The 8,883-nt window shown below is 36.1% G+C and overlaps 1 pseudogene; it reads right to left on the reverse strand.

Moving 5' to 3' along the window:
• Nucleotides 1-2,922: 2,922 nt before the first annotated feature.
• Nucleotides 2,923-4,768, reverse strand: LOC109679655 (putative divalent cation/proton antiporter TMEM165 pseudogene; annotated as a pseudogene).
• Nucleotides 4,769-8,883: the final 4,115 nt, after the last annotated feature.

Genomic DNA, 8,883 nt, shown 5'->3' on the forward strand with positions numbered 1-8,883 from the left:
AATATTCTTTCAATCAATGTGATACTCGAGGCCAGCTCAGATTCAGACTATACCTCATGAGGGGAAAAAGATATGTAAAAGAAAATGAGAACAGCTGGCATCTGTACATGCAGGGAAGCTAACACATGGGATCTTCTGGTATACACCAGAAAAAGTATTCAAACATACAAAATAAACATTGCCCCTGGCAGGAAAAGAGTATCTCATCTTATTTCAGATGGTGTCATATCTGGATATAGCTGAAACTCCTTAAGTATGTTTGCATTTCTTTGAGGCCTGCAACCTTAAATCCACCTTAATTTTTTCATATTCAACCAGTGTATAATGATGACAAAAGGTCAGGAAAACTGCAACCAACAAAAAAGATACAACAAATAATTCAATCAGTTGTCTACAGTAATTTTTGAAATACCAACCAGGCATATGTACAGGCATGGTATGTTCCTGGTTAGAATATATATACTCCATCTTGGTCTTGTTTCCTAATTATATTCCTTCTTGACTTTTATTAAACTTGCTGGCATCTTGGTTTCATCCTCTAAAATATTTTCCATTTCCCTTCTCCATTCCCCCAAAATTTATATGCCATAATTGCGACTGTGTAGCTTGCTCAAACTGCTCTGTGGCTATACATAGCAGGCATTCCAATCCCAGCAGCCTGTGTTTTTCAACTCCCTCTCTTTTATTATAAGATGATAGTCCTTGTATGAATCAGCTTTTTATCCCTGACAAGCATCTTAAAAGAAACAAGGATTTACTTTGACCCTTGTTTTCAAAGGGTTCATTTCCTGGTTTGCTTGCTCCATTGCTGTTATGTCAGTGGCAAGGGAGAAACATCATGGTGGAAGAGCATAGAAAAGGAAAGCTATTTATCTTATGGCATCCTTGAAGTTGAGAGAGATTAAGAGAGTAAGAGGCTGGGTGCAAGGTACACCCATCAAAGACAAACCTCCATAGTCCCACTTCCTCCACTTAGGTCCTTTCTTCCACTCAATTATGTACCCACAAATATCCAGTATGTAGATCAGAGTCCTCAGGATGCAATCACTTTGCCAAAGCCTTACCTCTGAATTTTGAATTGGGAACAAGTCTTTCAAGATATGAGCCTTTAGGGGACACTTCACAACCAAACTATAACAATGCTTTTGACAATAATTCACTCAAGTTCTTCTGGACCTGGTATATAACTAATTCTAATCCTCTTCTTTAGAAAAATCGATTTTATACACCTTTTGATACAGATTTCTCTACTTTGAACTAAGAAATATGATAAATATTTCTGATATTTTACTGGAGGGTTTTACAGCCATGCAATTAATTTTATTTGACTATTAGAATCCTGCATTGCATCTTTCATATGAAACTCTGTCTTGCTTTTTGCAAGTTTTGCCACCTTCACAGGTCAAGAATGAAAAACACATCAAACCTAGCAAGTGTTTGCTTAGCAATGTTACCTCCAATTCTGATTGAAAACAGATTTCATATTTAATTATTTCTCATCTGGTTCAATATCATGTTTAGTGGGAAAAGGCCAAATAAAAATTCTAAAACTTTACTTGGAAATACACTTGAACGATACATAAACTTGTTAAGTACATTTTTCTATTTCCCTTTTTACTACTGGCGAGCAGCCTCCAAAATTCTAAAACTGTGGTGTACAGATCTGCATTTCTCTAGTTACCAGTATTAATTTCCTCCCTAATCTTCCATGCTTCCCTAATCTCATAACTGACATTTCAGATTTCCAGTTCAATGCCAATCCAACATGTTTTAGTTGTATCATATAATGTATTATTTATGGGAGCTACTATTGTTTCTGTTAATTATTTATGTCTAGCAACCCTGCCCAAAATTTAATAACTTAGAACTATTACCAGCTGGATTCAGTCTTCCCTGTGGTCCTGAGGTTTGAAATCAGGTCATCATGCTTTCCAGACTTGAGCCATTCCCCCAGGCCATTTTACTCTAGTTGTTTTTGAAATTAGTTCTCACATTTTGCCCTGGCTGATTTGGACCACAATCCTCCTATTTTATGCTTCCTTCTATGGATGGGATGACAGAAGCATAACACCACACCCATCTTTTACTGTAAAGAAGGGGGTCTCGTGTACTTTTTTGCCTCAATTGGTCTGCAACCACATTCTGCCCAATCTCAAACTCTGGTGTAACTTGTGATGACGGGTATACCATTCCACAAACAGGTTTTGGTTAAGTTGGGTATATCAGTAACTTTTTCCTTCCCTAGCTAGTAATGGAAATCCTCCTTATCTCAGTCAACCAAATAGCTAAGATTACAGGAATGAGCTAATGATGCCCTTGGTTATCTTTAACTGGTATCTTAGCTGAAAAGCAAGGACCATAAACGTTTTCACACATAACCAAACTCGAGTCATGTGTCCTTTAATTGTTTTCCAAGTACTTTTTCTTTCCACATAGTGTGTCATATTTTAGGGATTTTATAAATGTTTTCTACGCCACTTGGATACTTTGGAATTTATTTCAGTATGGCAATGAGGTTCCATTGGGAGAAATCACTAGACTTCTTAATGTCACTTTGCCTGTGTTGCAAAGATCAATGCTCACAGCAAGCTCAGCCTATGTTTAGTTAGGAAGTCTCTTCCACTTTTGAAAATTTGTAGGAAGAACTGTTGATACCCAAATTTTTAAACAACAAGACACACTTATGTTTGGGAAGATAAATACAACAGCAAAACATTTCCTAATGCCTCTCACAGTTAAAGTATATTATTCATTTCAATTGTTTATGTATGTACATTTAGATATTCTTTTTATTGTTCATTAGATATTCTTTTATTGTTCATTTTGTTTTTGCACTCATATAACAAACAGCTATAGAAAGATATGCAAATTACTGTTCCAAATCTTCAAAATTATCACTCGATCTTTTCTGTTCTTTTATTTATTTATTTATTTTTTTTTTTTACTGGTCACACCAATTTTATTTACATTGTAGCTATGTTACATTGTTTATTCAATATAGAAAAAATATGAATACATTCATAGTATTCTCTTTTAATTTGGTAATTTCACATTGTCAAATATTGACTGTTTTTAAATTGGGTGTCCTACCCAATTGAAAAAAAGAAAAAAAAAATGGACCTAGCTAACAATGGTTATTGCATCATGTTATTGATATAAATAGTAACACCGTATTTGTCTTGGCTTACGATTAAACTACTGCTTACTAGCTCAGGGAAATATTTTTTAAAATAGAAATTAATTCAGTCTTTCTCTGAGAACATTTTTAAGTTAATCTCTTAAAACACCTCAGTGACCAAGGAGAAAATTCGTTTTCTTTATGAAGGGGGTCATGCTGAAAGAAGATCAAATGGTAGATCCTACCTCACAATGGTTCTGTATATATCAAAACAGAAATGCGGACCTATTATTAACATAATTATGCTGGAGAAAAATCCACATGTAGGTTTCTTTTAAAAATCCACTTTGTAAATAGAATCAATGATTATCTCTTTTGGATACACTTTCATTAAGTGGGTCAAACTCACCAATCAATGCTACAAAATACAGTATTTTCCATTACTTTTAGTTGTAATGTACACTATGTACAGAAAATATTACCTATCTTAAGCTAAATACAGATGAACAACTTGTTAAAAACCAGAGTCAGGACTTATAAATAGTGCCGAAAATGCAAATGCCAAAAAAACGATGCCTCCTATGATTGTCACAGTTCTGACAAATTTTTTGTGCTATCATTCTTCCTCCTATTACTGCCAATCCAGTGCATAAGCAGTGCCCCACTGTTCTACCCACTGCTACACCGCAGTGTAGCTGCCAAAAACAATTGTAGTGAGTTGAGAGCGATCTCCCCATTCTGCTAAGAATGTCAGTGTAAGAGCTTGAACAAAAATGGGTGAAATAAAATGCAACCACTTTTTCTGAGGTATTGTTGTGCTTGTACCCGTTTCAACATCTCCCGGTCCATTTAAGAGCTTGGTTCGTTGAAATTCTTCATCTTTCTTCTTTAACTCTGCTTGAACTTCTTCCAGTTCTTCTTGACCCTCATCTGGGCTCATCTTTAAACCTTCCCGAAGCATTGTAATGCCAAAAATGGCAAATAATGCAGTTGAAACATAGTATGTATACACCCGGGGGATGACAGTGGTGGCATAGCCAAACAAAACTGATAAGCACGTCATGAGGGCCAAGGCAAGCATGGCCCCAGCCAGGACCGTCAGGCGGTGATAGCGCATGGCCATGATGGCTGCTATGAAGAATGTCTTGTCGCCCAGCTCAGACACATTGATAACTGATATGGCAGCCACAAATGCATGGATAAAGCCCAGATTTTTTGGGGGAGCCTGATCTTCTTCATTGGTATGAACTAGGGCCGCTGGTGTAAATCCTTTCTCCGCCCGGGCCGGCTCGGGGCCCTGCTCGGCTGCGGGCTGTGGCTGCAGCTGCTGGGCAGGCGCCGGCGGCTCCTCGTTCCGCGGCTAAGGTCTTCCTCCGGGCCGGCCCAGACGCCGGCCGGGCCCCGCAGCAGCGGAACCAGCAGCAGCAGAAGCAGCCGCGGCCGCCATCGCGCCCGCCCGCCGAGCCAGCCGCGCACGGGCGCTGCAAGAGGAAGTGCCGGCGACGCGAAGCTCCGACCCTGATCTCCCCAGGCGGCGCGACCGTCTCGCCTCGCCGCGGCTCGGACACCAGCCCGCACCATGCGGGGGGTGGGAGAGACCCGCAAGAGGCTGAGGCCAGGCCAGGCCCTGGTCCGCGGCCGCCGACTCATAGCAGCGTTCTCCCGCGGCCGCCGCACCTGTTCTTTTAATTAGTTTTAAACTATTTGTTTGTACTACTAAAAAGTAACGCAGGATTTTGTGTCATCTCTTATCATCATCTTGTTGACAAAAATTTCCACATTTCTATCAGAACTAATTTTAGAAACAAAATTTGATAAATAACCTTAATATATTTTATTATTTATGAGCCTAAATTCAAACTCCTTTGTGAAATCAAAGTTTTCTCTCTATTAAAACTTCCTTTGGCAGCTCCAAAACACTACCCATTTTCCAATGTGTCAAAATTCCTGTGACTCTGTCACAACTTATCAATCATAGAATCTTCCTAAAAAATCATGATCTCCTCTTTTCAATATGTTGATCCTTAAAATCACAGCTCAATTTTTATGAGTTTTCTAGAGAGAGTTATTTTCTAATCAGTAGCTCTTGTACACATAGAACATTTCTTCTGTGCTTATATGTCACCTTGGATATTTCACCATCAAAGTATTTATTATGCTGCACAGTGATTTATATTTTGCTTTCTCTCATTCCCCAAAAGGTAATACTTAGCAAACTCTTTTACACATAGGAGGTATTCCATAGATGTATACTCACAAAGGAAAACCTGACCAACTTCATAAAAATGTTCAATATACATTTAAAAACAAAAGTGCTTAAATTGAATAAGCACTTATTATAAATCATGATTCTTTGTGTAGCTTTCAAGCAAAGCATATGAGTGATATGTGGAATTTTGAGTGGTAGATACATTGTGGTATTTACAAACTTTCTTATAATAAGTCAAATACATCATACTTGGATTTACCGCCTCCACCATTTTTCTTCATCTCTTTCTCGCCCCCATTCCTGGAATACTTTCAACAGATATCATCTGTTCACTTGTGTACACAGTATTTGCACAATATTCACCGTCTTTCACCATTTCCCCATCTCCTCCCTCCCTCCCACTTGTACTAGACCCCCAGGCAGGACCTGTTCTACCCTCCTGTTCTCTAATTTTGTATAAGAAAGGGAAAAAAAAGACATTTTTGTTTGTTTAAGCTTGTTTAACTCCTTGTTACACAGGGAGTTTCCTTACAGTACTTCCTTGTATATATACATATATGTATTGTAGCCCAATTTGGTTCATCTCCTCTATTTTTCTTCATTCTACCATAACCCCTTTCTTATGGTAGTTTCAACCCATTTAAAAATTCTATATTCTTATTATAAAAATTCCATTCATTTTCTAAACTAAGTAAATAAGAATTTCCCTAATAAGAATTTTAGCTCCACAAGTCAATGACAATGTCCTAGTGGTATCTATGTTGTGTAGATTCTGTACTTCAATACAAGAAATAAAAGAATTTTTTTATTAAGATTTCACTTTTGTTTTTAAACAGCTCTTATTGAGTTCACTGGACTGCAAAATACAATAAATGTCTTCATTTCACTGCCAAGGTATTCATCTGTACTGGAGTGAAAAAAAAATGGTGTGCTAATTTCTTGACAGCCCAACTGCTTTGTTAAAATGAGGAAAGTACTGCCAAACTTGCATTGCAAAATAAAACATGTTTATGCCAATTTGTTGCTAAAGAAATGAATTTGTTTTCACAAATATTTATGCTTTACAAGTCCAAAAGGAAAAGTAGCACATTCCAAGGGTTGGGGGAAAACACAAAGATTGTAATATCCTCTTTGTACTTGTTGGTAAATCTTTTTTTCCCCCTTTGGCAGTATTGGAGTTTAAATTCAGGGTCTTAGGCTTGCTAGGCAGGCATTGCACCACTTGAACCAAGTCTCCAGCCAATTTATCTTTTTGTATGGCAAATCTCATTCATCAAAATTATCATTCTTCTTCAGGAATGAGAACTTATTTGGGGATGTATGAAATAGGAATTGGCTTATAATGAAAGACAATGAGAAACATTTTACATTTAAGAGAACAAAACTTCATAAAATTGGGAAACTGGTAAACCATTATATGGAACTCAAAAAACAGAAATACCCAGAGAGTGGAAAATCTTTTATTTTGAAACTGGAAAATATAATTTCTATAACTTAAAATATATTTTCAATGGTGTAGATATTTTTGGGGAATTTGATAATGGTCACATACATTTCATTAAGATGAATGAATTGATAAAATCGATCTAATGTAATTTTATATTTTAATTATTTCTAACATAATCTCCAAATTTGTAAAATTTTTCTACAAATATACAGTATACAGAATTCATGTTTTAACTTAATTTATCTTACCATGAGTATCTTCTCCATTATAACCTTGTAATTCCTTAATAAACAGAAAATGTGAACAGAAACAAAAGAGACTGGATATTTATATATAAAAAAATAAACAAACTATCCTGATTATCATTACCATAAAACAATGTGAAAGAATGTAGAAAATGTTTGATTCTTAAAAATGCCAGATAAATCTTTTAAGATTTTTTTTTCTCTTGCTACTGAGACCTTACAACATTTGTAGTACAGCCAGTGATGCCTTCAGCTTAGAAGAATAGGAGTCTCTATGCCAAAGGACAACAATGGTAATGTGCACAGGACTTCAGATTCTGTCGAGATTGTTTGAGTTCATGGATGCCTGGCCACACAGAAAAATAACCAGTAACTTTCAAACTAAGACTATGATAATGCAAATTCACAGGTCCATCCTTCAGTTATTCTTACACTATAAATCTTATGTAGGATCCAGGAAATTGCTTTCTAAAGTTGATTCAGTTGATTCTATGGAAGCCATCTAGGGATTATCCTTGAAAACCTCTAATAAATCTTAATGTTAATAATTATTCTAATTATAATTTTTAATTTTCCTACATTGACACAACTTGGAATTGTAAACCTTGTAATCTGAGGCCTCTTTAAAGAAAGGTATGTCTATCCATTTAAGTCTTTACATGTTGTCAAATTGAATAAACCACGTATTTATTACCTTTGGTTAATTGTTAGCATAACCAGTAAATTGAATAATAGTGCATGTATGTGCATTGCAGTTTTGTTTTTGAAGAAAATTTCCTGTTAAAATAGCTATGTAAATCAAAGCGATACTTCCTTTAAAATAGTAAGAAATGAGATTTTTAGGTCATTGCTCATATTCTCAATTATTTGTACTACGTTATATTCAGTATTTTCATATGATGTTGTTATTCTAATAAAACATGGTCCTTAACTAAAGTATTATTAGTAACAAAGTTATTTGGGGCCTAGTAGGTGAAGACATGACTCCAAAAGAGAGAATAGAGGTGAAGAAAATGATTGTTCATGAAAGAAAAGAAGTTAAGACACAGTAATAGGGAAAAAGGGGGTAGAAAGGAATGCAGTTAAGTATTTCACAGACAGAATTAACAGATATGTTCAAAGACTTTTGTTACTGAATATTACTCAGACTTTTAAGTGTTTTTTTTTTAATAATTCAGAGATGCTGCCCTTTATAGCATATGTGCTGCTTTGACCAGTAGGTATACCTGTAGTAGATTTTAGCCACACAGGTAATCCTGACCTAACAAGGATATGATCTGTAATGTATTCTTTCTCCAAGATGAACTTCATTATTGTGAAATTCACTGTGATGTTCTATTTTCTTTCTACATTATGAAAGACTTCATTTTTCATCCATTACTAATTTCTCTTGCCTTACCAGTTCAAAAATATAGTAGTGATGTTTATCACTATCAAATAGCATATATGGAAAATATTCCTCTGTCAGTCAATTCCATGAAAGAATCAAAAACTTTATTAGTTAACTGGCACAGCTTCCAGTCTGTCTCAGGGAAAGCTGCCACTGGCTGTTTCTACCTTTTTTTTTGTTATTCTTTTTTTACTTTTTCATTACAATATATTTGATACATTGTAAGAATCTTTGTAAGTACTCCAATGTATCCCTACCCTGCACAACAATAATAATAATAAAAAGAAAATAGCAGAAGATTGTGGATCAAACTGAACTAGATTCTCCTCCTTGACTCCCCATGTTTCACCCCACTGTCCTTACATCCTCCACAGTCACCACAGGCTGACTAGTCCACTGTACCAACCCTGCACATCACCCCCATCTGTCCTATCTCTCTGCAATCCCTGACACAAGCACCCTACCCCACAACAA

Source organism: Castor canadensis, chromosome 6 (assembly GCF_047511655.1).
Source record: "Castor canadensis chromosome 6, mCasCan1.hap1v2, whole genome shotgun sequence".
Classification (NCBI taxonomy): domain Eukaryota; kingdom Metazoa; phylum Chordata; class Mammalia; order Rodentia; family Castoridae; genus Castor; species Castor canadensis.